This window comes from Rhagoletis zephyria, unplaced genomic scaffold (genome assembly GCF_001687245.7).
Source record: "Rhagoletis zephyria isolate East Lansing unplaced genomic scaffold, Rhagoletis_zephyria_1.1 Rzeph_scaffold_00248, whole genome shotgun sequence".
In the NCBI taxonomy this organism is placed as follows: Eukaryota; Metazoa; Arthropoda; class Insecta; order Diptera; family Tephritidae; genus Rhagoletis; species Rhagoletis zephyria.
Window position 1 is genome coordinate 120,169 of NW_016157332.1, and position 15,981 is coordinate 136,149.

General features: G+C 34.2%; 1 protein-coding gene across 20 annotated transcripts in view; it reads left to right on the forward strand.

Annotated features, from left to right (window-relative positions):
* Nucleotides 1-15,981, forward strand: part of bt (projectin protein bent) — a 276,654-nt gene that overhangs the window by 54,190 nt on the left and 206,483 nt on the right. The window lies entirely within an intron of this gene.

Genomic DNA, 15,981 nt, shown 5'->3' on the forward strand with positions numbered 1-15,981 from the left:
AATCCATACCACCTTCTGTGGTAGCTTTGTCTAAACTAAAAACTAAATTTGAATTCTAAAAGCATAACAAGTAGGCGGTAGACATGTCATCGGTGTCTTCTTTTTTGTTTATTGTGTTTCCGCTTTTTTGCAAGATCCTTAAACTCTCTAATGTGTATCTGGGTTTTTCTCGTTTTTCTATGTCGATAATTTTTGTGTTTGCTAAATCTGCTGAGTGCCCAGTAGTTCGTATGTGTTGTTAAAGCGCTGTACTAGTTTTTTGTTTTTATACCCGAGCGCACTTGTGCACAAGGGTATTATAACTTTGTTCACATAACGGTTGTTTGTAACAGGCAAAACGAATCGAGATAGATATAGACAAATGTATACATAAATGATCAGAATGAAAATGCTCGCTTAGTTGTTCCTATGTACACCTTTCCGCATTCTCCGTTCTCCTTACCATTACATTTAATTTCATAATCTACGTTACTTTGTTGTTGAGCATCTATTGAGCATTTTGTTTTTGTAAAAACTGTGGATAATGTGTACTTAGATTTGTATGCAAGTGTTATGTTCTGTTGTTTTGCAAAGTCGTGGCCGAAGTTTTCGGTCAGCTTTGGAATGTATGTGACACTGTGGTATCTTTTTGTTGTGTTTATTGCATCTGTGCTTGAGATTCTCTTTTGATGATTGTTTGTTTGCATTATTTTTTGTTTTATTAAGTTGTGTATTAAATGTTCAGGGTAGTTGTTGCTTTTTAGGATCTTCTTAATTTTTTCAATGTTTGCTTCATGGAATTGTTTGTGGCTTATTGTTAATATTTTGTTTATGAGGTTTTTCGCGGTATTTATTTTGTATTTCGTTGGTTGCGAAGAGAAGAAATTTATCAGGCGACCAGAAGATGTAGGCTTGCAATACCAGTCCAGAAGAAGGCGATTTTCGCTTCTATGTATACGCGCGTCTAGAAAANATCAGTTTATCTTTTAGGTTGAAAGTGTTTATTATATTAACATTCTTATTATTAATATTCACCATGGAAATGGAAGAAAACTCAAGCATCCCTTTTCTAGACGCGCGTATACATAGAAGCGAAAATCGCCTTCTTCTGGACTGGTATTGCAAGCCTACATCTTCTGGTCGCCTGATAAATTTCTTCTCTTCGCAACCAACGAAATACAAAATAAATACCGCGAAAAACCTCATAAACAAAATATTAACAATAAGCCACAAACAATTCCATGAAGCAAACATTGAAAAAATTAAGAAGATCCTAAAAAGCNTTTAATTAAATAAAATATTAACAATAAGCCACAAACAATTCCATGAAGCAAACATTGAAAAAATTAAGAAGATCCTAAAAAGCAACAACTACCCTGAACATTTAATACACAACTTAATAAAACAAAAAATAATGCAAACAAACAATCATCAAAAGAGAATCTNTTTAGTTTTTAGTTTGGACAAAGCTACCACAGAAGGTGGTATGGATTAAAGTAGATTTATGTAGTTAATTTAATGACGAATTTTATGTGAGTATTTTTTGTGTTCAATATCTCAGATGTTCTTTTGCAATTTTTATATGTACTTATGTATATGTATGTGTATTTGTTCCTTTACTTACTATCATATATATATGTATGTATTTATATTTTTGTAACAGATAATAAAATAAACACGCCCCTGAAGATGCTAAGAAGATTAGCGAAACGTTGGGCCGTAAGAGAAATAACGTCGTTTTATTTACACTAAAAGAACAGATCAGACAAGCCTATCACAAACTAAAAGATTTTCATTAAAAAAATTAATTTTAAACTTGGGGTGTCGGAATGCTGCTATGAAAAGGTGCTTAATGCGGACATTTGGCCAACGCATGTGAAGATTCGTCCTTTCCGTTTTTTTCCCAAAGACGGAGTACCACAGCAAGAAGCTTAGTTGACCCTCCAGAAGTCATCCCAAAACGTCTGAAACTCTATTTTCAAAATATATCGGGTCTTAGAACCAAATCTAAACAAGGCGTGGTGTTTGACTATAGATTCTCATTTCAAAGTCAATTAAGCTGCACGATAGCTAAATAATACTCTATGTTGGCTTTTATTCGACGTTTCAGCTCAGACTTTTCTGATCCGTATACCCTAAAGTCACTCTATACCTCCCTGGTGCGCTCCAAGTTAGACTATGCCGCCGTAATTTGGAGACCTTATTACGCTGGCCATATCAATAGGGTTGAACGAATCCCAAAAAAATTTGTTCGTTTTGCCATTCATTCTCTGCATTTTGTCCACCCAATTCCCTCCTACCGTGGTAGATGTCTACTTATTAATCTTAAGTCTTTAGATTGTAGGTGGTCTATTCTCTCCCTTACTTTTGTCTATAACTTAGTACGTGGTGTCATAGACTACCCATACTTTCTTGACGTATCCATTTCGCTGTGCCTCAGAGATGTTTGAGAAATCACGTAACTTTCTCCTTGGAAAAGGTAAGAACTCAATATGCTTCTAATGCTCCCATACTCAGGGCTCTAAAGGAATTCAACTTGCTCTCAAATTCTTCTGTTCTAGACTTTTCTTACTCGGAAACCCGTTTTAAATTAATATTAAATGTATTAATTACTTGGTTTGTTTTTCTTATTTTTAAGTCGTTGTAATCTTTATGAAATGTAATAATTTCTGGATTATTAAATAAATAAATATAATAAATATAAATTGGCAAATCTTTTCCCAAAATCTGCTTTTAAATCACGTGCAATATTTTTTTCTAGCCATGGAAAATTACGAAATATTATTTTTTTGAGATCATAAATAAAAAGACGTAGCTTAGCTTCAAAACTTAAAATAATTTGCGACAAATCAAAAACATTTTTATTATCTCCTTGTAGAGACAAATTCAAGTTTTGCAAATGTTCCATTTCCTTAGTAAAGAACATTAAGTCCGAAAGCCAATTTTCATTCTCCAATTGCGGATAATGTTCCGATCCCAATTTTCGTATGTGTATATAAAAAGAATAAAATAAAAAAACAACACAGGGGAAAAAAATGTCCAGCAAAGAAGTATGTGTTTTAAAAAGTAATGTTCTAAGCAAAGAGAAAGTAAAAGAGCCGCACTTTGCTAAGCAAAGAGCCCCGATTGCCCACCGTTGCTAAATACTATAGATTTAGATACACAAGTAGTTATAAGAAAAATTAATCAATAGATGAATTGAAAATATTTCTGAGCCCATCACTGTCGCTTTATATCAAAGGTTTAAGCGTGGACATAGGCTAACATCCAATTCTGTGATTGTGAGGGAACCAAAGTCAATGCGTTCTGATAATTTCGAGTGAGCGTGAGAGTAATTAAGATTATCAGCCTCACTATCAAAGTTTGATTTGAAGAACTCACCAAAGAATTCAACTGTGCCAGGCAAAGATTGAGAGCATTTACCATTAAAGCAAATACAAATTGGTATGTGGAGGGCCCACGCTTAGAGCGAATAAAATTCCAAAAAGCCTTAGGATTTTCTTTAGCCCAGCTTCGAGTTTACCAATATAATGACTATAAAGAAACTTATCCAGCACATTAAATTGATTCACATAACTCGTTTATTGATCCCTGAGAACAGCATTCGCAGTGTTGGCCTTATACAGTTTATGATATTTATTATGTTTATTCTTAAAATTTTTTAGAGTAGGGTTATACCATGGTAATTTATGAAGTCTAGGAGGAAGAGGAGACACTTTAGTGGAAAATACCTCTGTAAACCTAGACAAGAAAGTGTCAAAACATACGCTCACATCATTCATGAAAGAATATTAGCCCAGTTAATATCGCTAAGTGCAGTAACTCACAGAAGTTGGTAATCCGAAAATTAAAAGCGGAAGTGCACGAGTTGCTCGGAATAGGGATTACAACAAAAAAAATTTGGGGAAATAACAAGTGGAACGTGATGTTTGTCTGTCTTATACAGAGGTAGGTTACTCTCAGAGATGTTAAATATTAAATTTTCATCTACAAGTAATAGATAGATCAAGCATCTTAGACAGCGTATTAAATATATAATTAACTTGGGATCGTGACGTCAGTAGGTGTCAAAATACCATTATTCTGTAAATCTATCCAGATAATAACGCGCAGATTAAAATCACCAAAAATATAAAAGTGGGAATCCGTATTAGTATCGAAGAGATCAACTATGTTTTCATTATGAAAATTATATAAGCTATCAGAGCTACTGGGTGGTATATATGACACGCAAATATATGTAGTGCCAAAAGAGCCATAGACGCTAACGCATAGCTGATCGATTATAGAATCATGATGTAAAAGTTGGTAGGCTGAGGAACGCAGGCAACGCTTTAGCGCGACAAACACACCACCACCTTTGAGGTGACCCGACTTCAACAAATCTCTATCCTTGCGGTACGTATTAAATATCTCTGGATCGAAGTACTCTTCGTCGAATATAAAGACATCATAATCCATTTGAGACGCTGCTTAGACTTCGCGCGCATGCCACCCATGTTTTGGAAATAGATTTTCAAAGAAGAGTCACAGCAGCTGTTATCAGAATTAATAGTGTTAGATTTCCTTGTCGGACTTAGATTCTTTCCAAAAAAACCGAAAAGGTCGAACATTTATGTTAGACGGCCAGACATTAGGGTTAAGAATCTTGTCATAGTAAGCTGTTGAGACACTGAGCTTGAAATTAACGCTTTCAAGAGAATCCACAGAGACACCTTTCTTTATAAGTTTATAACAGGCAAGATACTTGCTGTCGATACCAGCATATTTAGAAATATATGAGATTATATTTACTTTGTTCAGAGCCGGATAAATGTACCCACTGCTTTTTTTTGCTACTTCGAGTTCGGCATTTTCATTGCGACCATATACAATATTCCTACTCCTGGGGGCACCATTACGACGCACAGTAATCCAGTAATTCTAACAGAAGCCATAGGAGAATTAACAGCAACAGGCAGTGTACCAGTGGTAAACACGGTTGCCATTTCCAATTTATTTTTCGAACCAAAAAATTGATCAAATGGTAAAAATGGACCAATTTGTATTAAATCGGGAAATTGAGTGGAGTTTATTCCTCTTTATCAAAAAATATGCCGATTCAGTTTTTATAACGATTTTTTTTATATTGCATCAAAAGTTCATAAAAATTGTATATTATTAACATTATATCGTTTAAAGTTTTAAATTATAATATGTTTCATAATTTCGTTTTTATTAATGCTAAATCAAGAAATTTGCGCTCAGCTTCTGCGGAACTGTGAAGCAAACTAAAAATGTTATGAACTAAATCACACAATTCTCCAAAGGCTGCTTTACCCAATCCATTTTTAATCAGACTTACTTGATCCCAAAAACGTTCTATATTGGTACAGTTTTTGAAGTTACCTTCACTCAGCCTCAATTTGCGAAATTGAAATTCTATATGTCTGCATCATTTACAAATGCGGGAAATTGGTCGAGTAGTGGCAAAATTGATACATCAGTATCAGAAAGAACTTTATGTGGTGTAATAATTTCAAGATGTTTAATATCTTTTCCATTGAAATCGAATATTATTTTCATGTGCTAAATGCTATGAATAAAGTTTTGCTACCTTTCCATATTTTTGCCAGCCACTTTAATATTGGCCACCGAGCAATTGAAATTAGCAAGAAACCGCGATATTTTTTGAAGCGTGCTTTGATAGATGATTAGCCACGCCATATTTGAAGATCAGTGGCAAGGCGAGCTCACACTTTTAGCAGGTGTTTCCAATCGGCCCTATGCTGAATATTGTCATCGTTATCGTTATCGTCGACGATCGTCAGCGCAACAGTAACATGGCTGACAATGGCCATATCGTCACTTTTACTAACGATGACGATATTCAACATAGGGATAGAAAAATTTGAAGACGCGAAACTATTGCATGAAGTGAATGGGTGATAATAACCTAACCAAAGGCTTGTGAAATGGACCATTTTAAAAAGAATTGGACCAATGGACCAAACGAAAATAAATGGACCAAATTTGGTCCATTTGGACCAAAACGGCAACCGTGGTGGTAAACAAATTATTTAGAGATATAAGAACTAGCCATTTTAGGAGCCACTAGTACTAGGAGTCATGTTAGAAGCTACAGAAGTCGCTGCCCTGTTAATAACAGCAGAAGCAGCAGTAGCAGAGAAAGAATTCAGTGCTGGTTACGTTTGTAATGTAAATCCAATGTTAACCGCAACAGGAATTGCAGCTGCGACTGTAGTAGTAGAAATGGCAGATGAATGTGATACCACAGTTCCAGCATCAACAACAGCAGAGTCGGCATGCATTACAGGTTTCAATTGCGTAATGACAGCAGGCAGTGTTGCCAACTTTTGAATTTCAAAAAGCACCAGACCTTGGAGAAAAGAGCGCTTTACCGCACTAAAAGCACTAAATTTTTTTTTAATCAAAGGATACTTTCTCTTATAACAGTTTGTGGTAAATAAAATTAAAAAGATAAACAATACTTACATGTATAAATAAATACACATTCATGCTTACGAAGTAATACTGAAGTACTGCACATTAAAACTGGTACATCTGGAGAAAGTACAATTGAATCGCAACAAACGAAATTGAATTTTGAAGGGGAAGAGTAATACTTAATGATACCCTAAGTAGAAATGAGCGAAAAAATTTGTTGTTTTATAATAAACCGTGTTTTTACACTTAGAGGTTAGGATATCTCAAAATTCTGACGTGGTAGAGAAATTCTGCAGCCAGATTTAGATTCAGCATCGAAAAAAAAGTTAAAATTTTTCGGACTGTGTAATCAATCAATAATCAAGAAAATAAAAAATAAACACTTAACTTATCTGCGTGCTAGCATTTTCAACGCGAATACAATTTAACAAGAACGCAAGAACGTGGGTTTGCAACTTCATCTTTTTATCAATCATGGTTTGCATTTCAGTGCATTTAAATTTGTAGATTCTTGTAAATTCAGAAATTTTAGTGCATAAAAAAGGGGGAAACTTTCCATTATGGCCGTTCGTTAAAGGTGCGGTGGGCGTCCATAGTATTTTTGCGTAGAATTCCTTTCTGCGTAGGCGGCCTTCGGCCGCGCTTAGAGATTATAACCCTTACTACGTAGAATTCTCCTTTTTGTGTGACCTAACTGGGGCTACCGCCCCAGTGATGTAACCTTGGGAAAGGATGAGGTACTAGAATTCCCTTTCTGTGTCGTAAACCTGGGCTACCGCCCAGAAATGTCTATTTTGGTTACTGGGTGTTTTATAAAAATGTCTTGTATATAAAAATGTTTGTGCAAAAGAATATTTAACATTTTTCAAGCGAATAAACGCAAAGGAAAATTGTGTTTTTTGGTAATTATTCTATGGGGTCCCTAGGGAACCATAGGGGACCTAGTTGGTCGGTGGTTGCATTTTTGTCAATGGCGATTCATTCCCTCTCTAAAAAGGTGGGTTAGAGGTGCCACGCCCACTTACCTTTCGTCCACCGCCCCTTTAACGAACGGCCATAACAGAAAGCCAACCCGAAAAAAGCACTAAAAAGGGCACTAGGCACTAAACCATTTTTGGCGTTTTAGTTTTCAAAAAGCACTAAATCTAGTGCTTAAAGCACCAAGTTGGCAACTATGACAGCAGGATTAGTAGAAGCAGGACAGCCAGAAGGCAGAGAGGCGGCGTCGGCCACTGAAGAAACGGAGAAAACTGTACCACTACTTTGCTTAATTGTGCGAGAGGCAGTTGCCATGGCATAGATCTGGTCAGTAGCAGAAAAGCACTGACTCGATTGAACTGTTTGCGCGAGGGCACTTATAGTGAGAGGCATTCTGGCGAAGTTCACTCATCACAGCGGTGAGCGATGCAAGGGCAACGAGTACATATTCAGTATGCAGTTTACGCAAGGCTATTAACAGGCTAACCTAATATTCGCGGCTTGCGTTTTGGTGCACATGCCGTCGATTTTTTTTTTGCGTCACCCGAAATTGGCTTGTGTGCGATTGCATTTGATTTCATTGAGCGAAACGTCAAATCAAAATGTCACGCAGAACAGAAATTTGAAATTGAGTTAGCTTCATACGCACGCCGTTCAATTTCGGTTGATCCCATACAAGTTGCATGTGCATGAGAAATTTTTGACAATAGATTGGCGGCGTGCGTGAATATTAGGTTAGCCTGTAATTCAGCGTGCAGTTTAGTTGTTTCATCGATTAACAGTTTTTTTTGTCTGTATGGAGAGCAATAATCTAATCTAAGGCACGAACTTACACAGCTCTAATTGCTTTAAGCTCACTAAAAGCATAAACGGACGGCAGCGTGGATCCGGATCAACTCGGGAATTAACTGCAGTTGATCCGGATTAAGCCAGAGTTAATCCGGATCAATGCTGCCGTATGTTTAAGCTTTAAGAATAGTTGGTAGAATAGACAATTGTTGTTGCGATTCTTCAATACTATTATCAAAAGACGTAGGCGATAACTTCGAAAGCTGTTGTTTATGAGTAGAGTTTTAGATATTGGTGAGATGAGCGGGAATAGATTACTTGGAAAACGATGCAGATTTCGAAATGTCCACCTCTTGATGGTTACCGGGAGGTGGGGGAGAGAGAAGAGATTTTCGGTGAATAGCCGCGCACTTTTTGCACATGTACTTGTTGTCAGAGTTTGTGAAAAAATCCCGATCGGCAGGCAAAATACTAACACAGTTGATGTGGTAGAACTCGTTACAATTATTGCATTGCACCTTCGCTTGGTTGCGATCAACTTTTTGAGCGGCATGTTGATTATTTAATGATTAAATTATAACTTTCACATCGACTTTGTTTAAAAAGATACGAAAAAAATAGAGTCACGGTCTCATTGAACTAGGCTAGATACAAAACGATATTCAAAATTTCGCTATTTTTAATCAATAACAGGAGCGCAAGAAAACCACGTCCGCACTTGCACACGTTCGCTTTATAAAGAAACAATATTAGATAGTTTTTACTCATATAGGGTAAAACATGACGAATTCATAAACGGCCGTGCTACCAGAGCAGCTAAATTTTCGTCTCGGTGATTCTAACAGGCCTATTCTGCTTGTTATGGGCTGTTTTTGCTTACGCGTAAAAGCACATTTAGCGCATTTAGCTCTAAATGCTACTCTAAATGTACATTTATCCATACAAAATTCGTCACCTAAATGCAACTAAATGCAACTCCATTTTTGCATTAAGAATCTAAATGCTAAAAGCAACCTTCGAACATGGTTTAATGAGAAAAAGTGGCAACATTGCATTTTCGAGTATACAGTGGCTAGCTACGTTTCAGTGATCGCCGATCGGGATTTCATTTATTATTTTACATTATTTGGATAAAGAAAAGTTAAGAAAAGTCAATATCGATGTGATGCTGATAGAAATCTGGATCAATTTGTGAACAATTCTGTTTGTTTTGTTTACTAATTAAGTGAGGAAATTTTAATTGACAGCACCGACAAATTAATATATACATAAACAAATGGTCGGTCATGGTTAAAACAATTCAAATTTTTGTATTGAAGTTTTGGTTTAAAATTTATTTTTTCCTTTTCAGTAGGGTTTTTGCACATTATCTTCTGCGTGAGAATTGATCGTAATAGATACGGATCTGAATAAGCGACTGGAACACGGCTGTTTGTCAAAAGCATACGATTTCGAACTCGCGTAAATGTACATTTGCTAAATGCGGTAGCATGAACGCTCTTCGAAAACATATGTTCGAAAGTGCTAAATGTTGCATTTTAAATGCAGCCAAAACGCTGCATTACCGACCATTCTGACACCGGAAAATTTTGTTACCAAAAAATAACACCACTTCTTGTAACCGCAATTCTAAGTAATTTGCTAACAATTTAATCTATTCAGTAATTCCGCTATAAAGTTTGTATGAATTCTGGTGTTGCATACTTCACGGGGCAATATTTTGTTACCTGCTTATGAGATGGTAACAAAATTGACCAATATGCAGAATGCAAAAAAGATTTAAAAATTGCCTGGAACTTTATTTACGGGTAACAAAATTTTTGCAGAAAAGGCCTGTTAATGTCAAAATTATGTATTTGTTGTTCATTTGTTTTAATGCTTACTGGCTGAATAAAGGCGGATTCATATAAGATGATAGCGGCAGCACAAAAACAAAAAACTACACTACACCAACAACAACACATAAATTTGACAGTGAGTACAATTCGCTTGAAATCAGCTGCTTGTACCCTGTCTTATATAAATTTGCATTGATTCGAATCGAATGAAATAAAATAGCAGCTGTTTTCACTCCAAAACAATTTGAATTGAAAATTTGAATTGAAAAAGCAAACTCACTACCGAATGCCGTAACCTCAAATATCGAATCGAATTTTATCCGAACACGGGCCCTGTTTTAATTTAGAGAAGGCTGAAAAAAATTTTTGATTCAAATTAGATTTGAAATAGTTGAAGTTTGCAACATATTCGTTTGGCAGTCTCCCACACAAACTTATTACAAGTGAAAAATATTTACATAAACGGCTGATAGGTATGCAATTTCACTTTTAAATTGGTTATGTTCAGAATTAACTTTTCGTTTTTATTTTAGATGTGTCCGATGACAAAATATGGACATTCATTTACACTGCGATTCGCTTTGCTTTATTTCCGGAAAATATTGTAGATTTTTAGCCTTTGTTGGTAAAAATGGTAGAAAATATAACATAGCTAAAAAGTTGGGAGATCTACTAATAAAGTGGTAAAGTCCGTGCACTGAAGTAATGTGTTCTGTAAATTAAAAGGTATGTGGTGAATTTCGAAAAATGCTTCCCAATCGAGATTAACCACTTACATTTTAGTTTACAGAACACATTACTTCAGTGCACGGACTTTACCACCATTGCCATTGGAGGTAAGCGAGAAAATGTAAAATGCTTACCTTTAATGCAGTGGGTAAACGAGAAAGTGAAAAATTTTCTCTTGAGGTGAATTGTAATGCGTTACTCCATCGATAGAAAAAGTAGGCGCTTACCAAAGAATCAGAGTTTTTGCTGGAACATTAAAAAGTTTTGTATCAACATATTTTTTCCTTAGTCTTTAACCTGGCATTATTGTAAGTATTTTCTAAAACATATATTTGAATTAATTGTTTGCTCAAATATCTCCGGGTTGTTATTATTTTTTATCAAATCATTTAGTGAATCAAATCCCCAATGGAATCAGATGTGGTGGAATACATGTACATAAACACATTTTCTATAGCTACCTTTTCGATACAGTGCCTCACAAAATGCGCTTTTACGAAAAAATACTTTAAGCTGCATTTTGCTTAGCTTTTTAACTGAGCTTTGTTTGACTAAAATTTAACAGTACTACATGTATATCGTATTTAAACAATAAGAAAATCGAAACTAAGAAAAAACCCGTTTGGTAAATCTGCAGATATTTTGAATAAACGCATATCAAATTTGTACGTATGTACATAGATGCATTTTGGTTTAAGCGTATCAAAGCGTATTCTTTAAATGTGAATGCTGAAAAACCCCCCAAAAAATAGGAAAATACCGGCTAAAACCGGTTTGGAAAAACCTAGTCAATCAGCCTACTATTTACACTTATCTTAGGATGATTTTCGTGAAGTATTTATATATCAGTTACTGTAAGTCCACATAAAATTTTGATGCTTTTTCAATTTATAGATATTAAATAAAAAACTTAAATATATAAAAGAATGCGGTCAATTTTTCTAAGGACGCAAACGTTCTCTCCGAAGTAGTCCGTGTATTATATATCGCCATTTTTGATTTTAAATATCCTATTCATAGGCGAACGCAGGTGGGGTTTTGGGGTTCAAACAGTGGTCCACGAAATAATATGAGTGCGATATTTTGATCAGTTTTGGCTACTTGTCTTTTGTTTATTTAATGTTTGATATTTTTGTATAAAAGCTACCAAATAAATTCATAATTTCAATCATTGTACAAAAATCCTAAAAATTTTGGAAAATTTCAGAATCTAAAAAAATGTTGATTCGCAGTCTTGTAGCTAATTTAGTTTATTTAATTTTAGTCTAATGAAGTTCAAGTTTTAAACTGCTAAAAATCCCTTTAATTTTTGAAAATTTGAAGTTGTTAAAAAATCCCGCTGATTTCTGAGAATTTTTTTGATTGATGGTGTTTCACGTTTTTTCGACCATTTTCTTTTATATAGAGGACACTGCCAGCGAACAAAATTTTGCAAAAATTAAATGCGTGCCAACAAAAAATTCGGATTAAAAAATTTTAAACTTTGGTGAAAATTTTCAGAATTTTTATAATTTTTATACAAAGTTTTAAATGTAAATTTATATGGTGTTTGCCTTAAAACCAGCTAGGCTTTTATAAAAAATAAAAAAAAAAACATTAAATAAACAAAAGACAAATAGACCCTAGAAAGGATATAAAAAAATTTATTGTTAGACTTTGGATGTTTGGAGTTTTATTGAGTAAACTTGAAAAACCCCCATTATTCTAAATTTTTTCAATTTTGACCACCGTTTACTACAACAATTTCAATGAAAGCTACCATTATTTGCTGTTTTAGGGAACGAATTGATGTCCCATTTATTGAAATTGGATACATATTGGCGAAGTTAGGCAATTTAAGTAGACTTGGGACATTGAGTTTACTGTGTATGTATGTATCTATGCATTAAATTTTCAGATCGCTTGTGCAGTGTGGAGGAGGAATACTTTAATATTTACTAAAAAAATTGGTATTTAAAATGGCCCACATAGCGAAAATTGCCTAATAAAATAGAACAAAATTAATAGGACATCTCTATGGTTTTACTTCAAGAAGACATTTTTCTTGTATCGAGAAGCAAAATCTTATTAAAAAGATCTTTTAGTTATTTTTTAAATGTTTATTAGATTACCGAATTAAGCTAGAAGTAGAAAAAAACCCGCTGACCACATATCGCTATATTTTCATAATCTCTATGGGATTTCCTTAGTTTTCCGTCTTCATTACCCCTTTGGCTAGAAACTTTTCATAGAGATAATCTTTAAGCTACTATAAATTAGGGCTGTGATAGATATTTCAATTTTATAATCCACTTCAGGCTAAATTCTTTTTAACAATTAAAGTTAAAAATTTTTTTTAATATTTTTATTGAGCTTTTTACCACGATTGTTTGTTAGGAAAAACCGAAAAAGCAACAGTCTAAGCGGTAGAAGTTATAGCAGCTATTTCGGAGATCGCCACATCTCTTCATCAGACTTCTTTTTTCTAGACTTCAGCATTTTCATATCTTTTATTATGAAAATAAGCTTTCCAGCATTATCGAGCAACAATCTATCCCTATCTTCAACATAAATGCTAGCCGATGCACTAAACACTATTTCTGAGATCACTGCGAAAGGTGGTGCGTGAGATACTTCGTTGCCAGTTAAAGAAAAATTTTGAAATTTTTTTGCAATTATGTTTCCAACAAATTAAGGGATCTTCTTGTGAAAATAAGCCCATTTTTTTATCTACCAAGCGTATATGCTTAGCGTCGTCTATTGTTTTTTATTTTTTGTCTTTCACGTTTGTCCTCTATTTCGCAAAAATAGTCGAAAAAACAGGCTTGCGTACGGAAAAAGTTTCATTTTAATGCAGGAGTAATTTATAACTCGGATTTCAGAGGAGAAATTTTGTATGGTTAATCTGTTTTCTTAATTAAGAATTGGAAAGTGAAGAACGTTCGCACTAAAAAACTATCATTTTGTTAATAAAGTTGCATCTTTTGGATGTGCTGTTCATTTGCATAATATGTATTGTGATTTGCCGTCAGTGACTGAATGCCGAACAAACACGCTAGACAGTGCTTCGAAAACAACATGGCCGCCAAAAGGCTGCCACCATCGACCCTTCCCACTGGAAAAACGCTTTATGATACTGACTGGGCTAGGTTAGGTTAATCAGAATTTATGCCACGCAAAGACCATTTGGTCCTTTGCGGTATAAGGATAATTCGAGCCTAATGCTAACTTATGGTAACATTGTATATGATGTCAAAAACTACATACATACATATGTATATCCAATATAAACGACATTTCAAAAGCGCTATATGCAAAAAGTAACTAAAAATGGAAATCTTAGAAATTATTAATTTAGAATTTGAAGAATACCTCATAAAAATTTCAGAGCGGGTCATTTAGTAATTTTTATTTAACAGCTAATTGTTTGTAGCCGTGTCAGCAGCAAGTACGCGATAGCCCGACTCCCGCTTCAAGCGATCGCGACGCACAGTGCACCGATTCCATATAAACAATGGACACAAAAAAGGAGTGGTCGAAATTTGTTGAAACTTTACTGCTAAAAAGATTAGATCACGGTTATTTCAAAAACAAAGTGAACTTCGAAAAAACTGAGGTTTTATATTTTGCTATGCAGGTAAAATAAGGGATAATATTGTTCTCGTGTAATAATTACATGTTCTACAAAACATCGATAAAACAGTCTACAGAAAACAACGCAAATTTTCTAAAATTAAGGAAATAAAACGAAAATATAAATTGACTTGTTGTTTGTTGCGTATTAATAACGATCGTATCTATTTCTTTTCCGGATTTTTTTTCATTCAAAGGCACTGGTTTAATACGAAAAAATACTTATTTTGATACCTAAAATTTTTTAACGCACAGGTATAACGATATACGCTTACAGGAAACTACGTGGAAACACGTTATAAAAATGCATAGACAGTCAAATGCAAAAATAGGGACAATACATTGTGACCTGTTTTGAAAACTTTTATTTTGTTCATTTAATGTTTTATTAAAGCCTAGTTAGTAATATAATAATTAAGCACTTCACAAACTCATATTTGAAACTGTGTAGAAAAGTTCAACAAATTTTCATAACTGTAAGCAAACTTTTTATTCAGGTTGGGCAGTTTTGTAGCCCATTAAATTGTGTTATAATAAAGTGCAAGTTTGAAGAGGCTAAGAAGATTGTGGAACTTAGTAACTTTGTATGGAAGAAAATGCGTGGCACCGTTGCAACTTTGTGGAATTTTTAAGATTTTTGTACAAGGTTAGAAATTTGGATTGACATGCCTTTTGTTAGACCGTATAATTTTGTCGCGGGGTGTACAACAGGTACACATAGTACCATACGTTCTTTTATTTTACTGAAAAAATTTCCAAAAATAACTAATACTCGTACTTAAATTTTTTTTTTAATAAAGATAGTGCGAAACGGAATTCTTTTCGCAGTAATTTACAGTTTTGGTCGAAAAAATACAAGCGTTATGTATCAGCTTATGAACTTAAAGCAAGGACTTATAACTGGTGCAAATTTTTGCATTGTATTAACTGTTTCTTCATCTTCAACAATATATTGTTTAATAATTTTTATCGGAACTCCTTGACGATTTGTTTTTTTGTTTTAACTAAGTTCCTTCGAGATGAAACTAATGGCTCCCTTGCTTGACTAGACCAATTATTTACTCTGCCTGCACAAAATTTGAAATTGTAAGCGTTTTTAAAACTGAATCACCCCGCATTTTAAAAATAAACGAAAGCGTGAACTACTACAATAATATTGGTTTGTTGTTTAGTTTAATGCAATTAATCAATAAACAAATTGTATTGCGAAATTGTATGCTCAAGCTTTCTTCCGTTTTTGTATTGTGTTTAGATGCTGTATAATATTGAAATTGTTGATTCCTTTGCAATCTTTCGAAATTTGTGTACGTTCTGCAGTTTTTGTTGTAAATTCCGTTTTCATTGCTCAGAAAAAAGCCTTCAACTCGATAACATAAGTAGATAATTACGCAACGTTAATTAGCTTTTTATTGTTTTTTTTTGCCCAGATTTAGTAATAGATGGGTGATTAAAAGTCTGATTATGACAACTTAACTTAACTTAACGCAAAGTAGACCTTAAATAATCAAAATGCAACAGATTCGACGTGGCATTAATTTTGTTAAGTTTCGACTGTTCAGTTATAAGCAACATCCATTTAAGAGAATGTTTAAGTGAGAGCCCGTAAGTT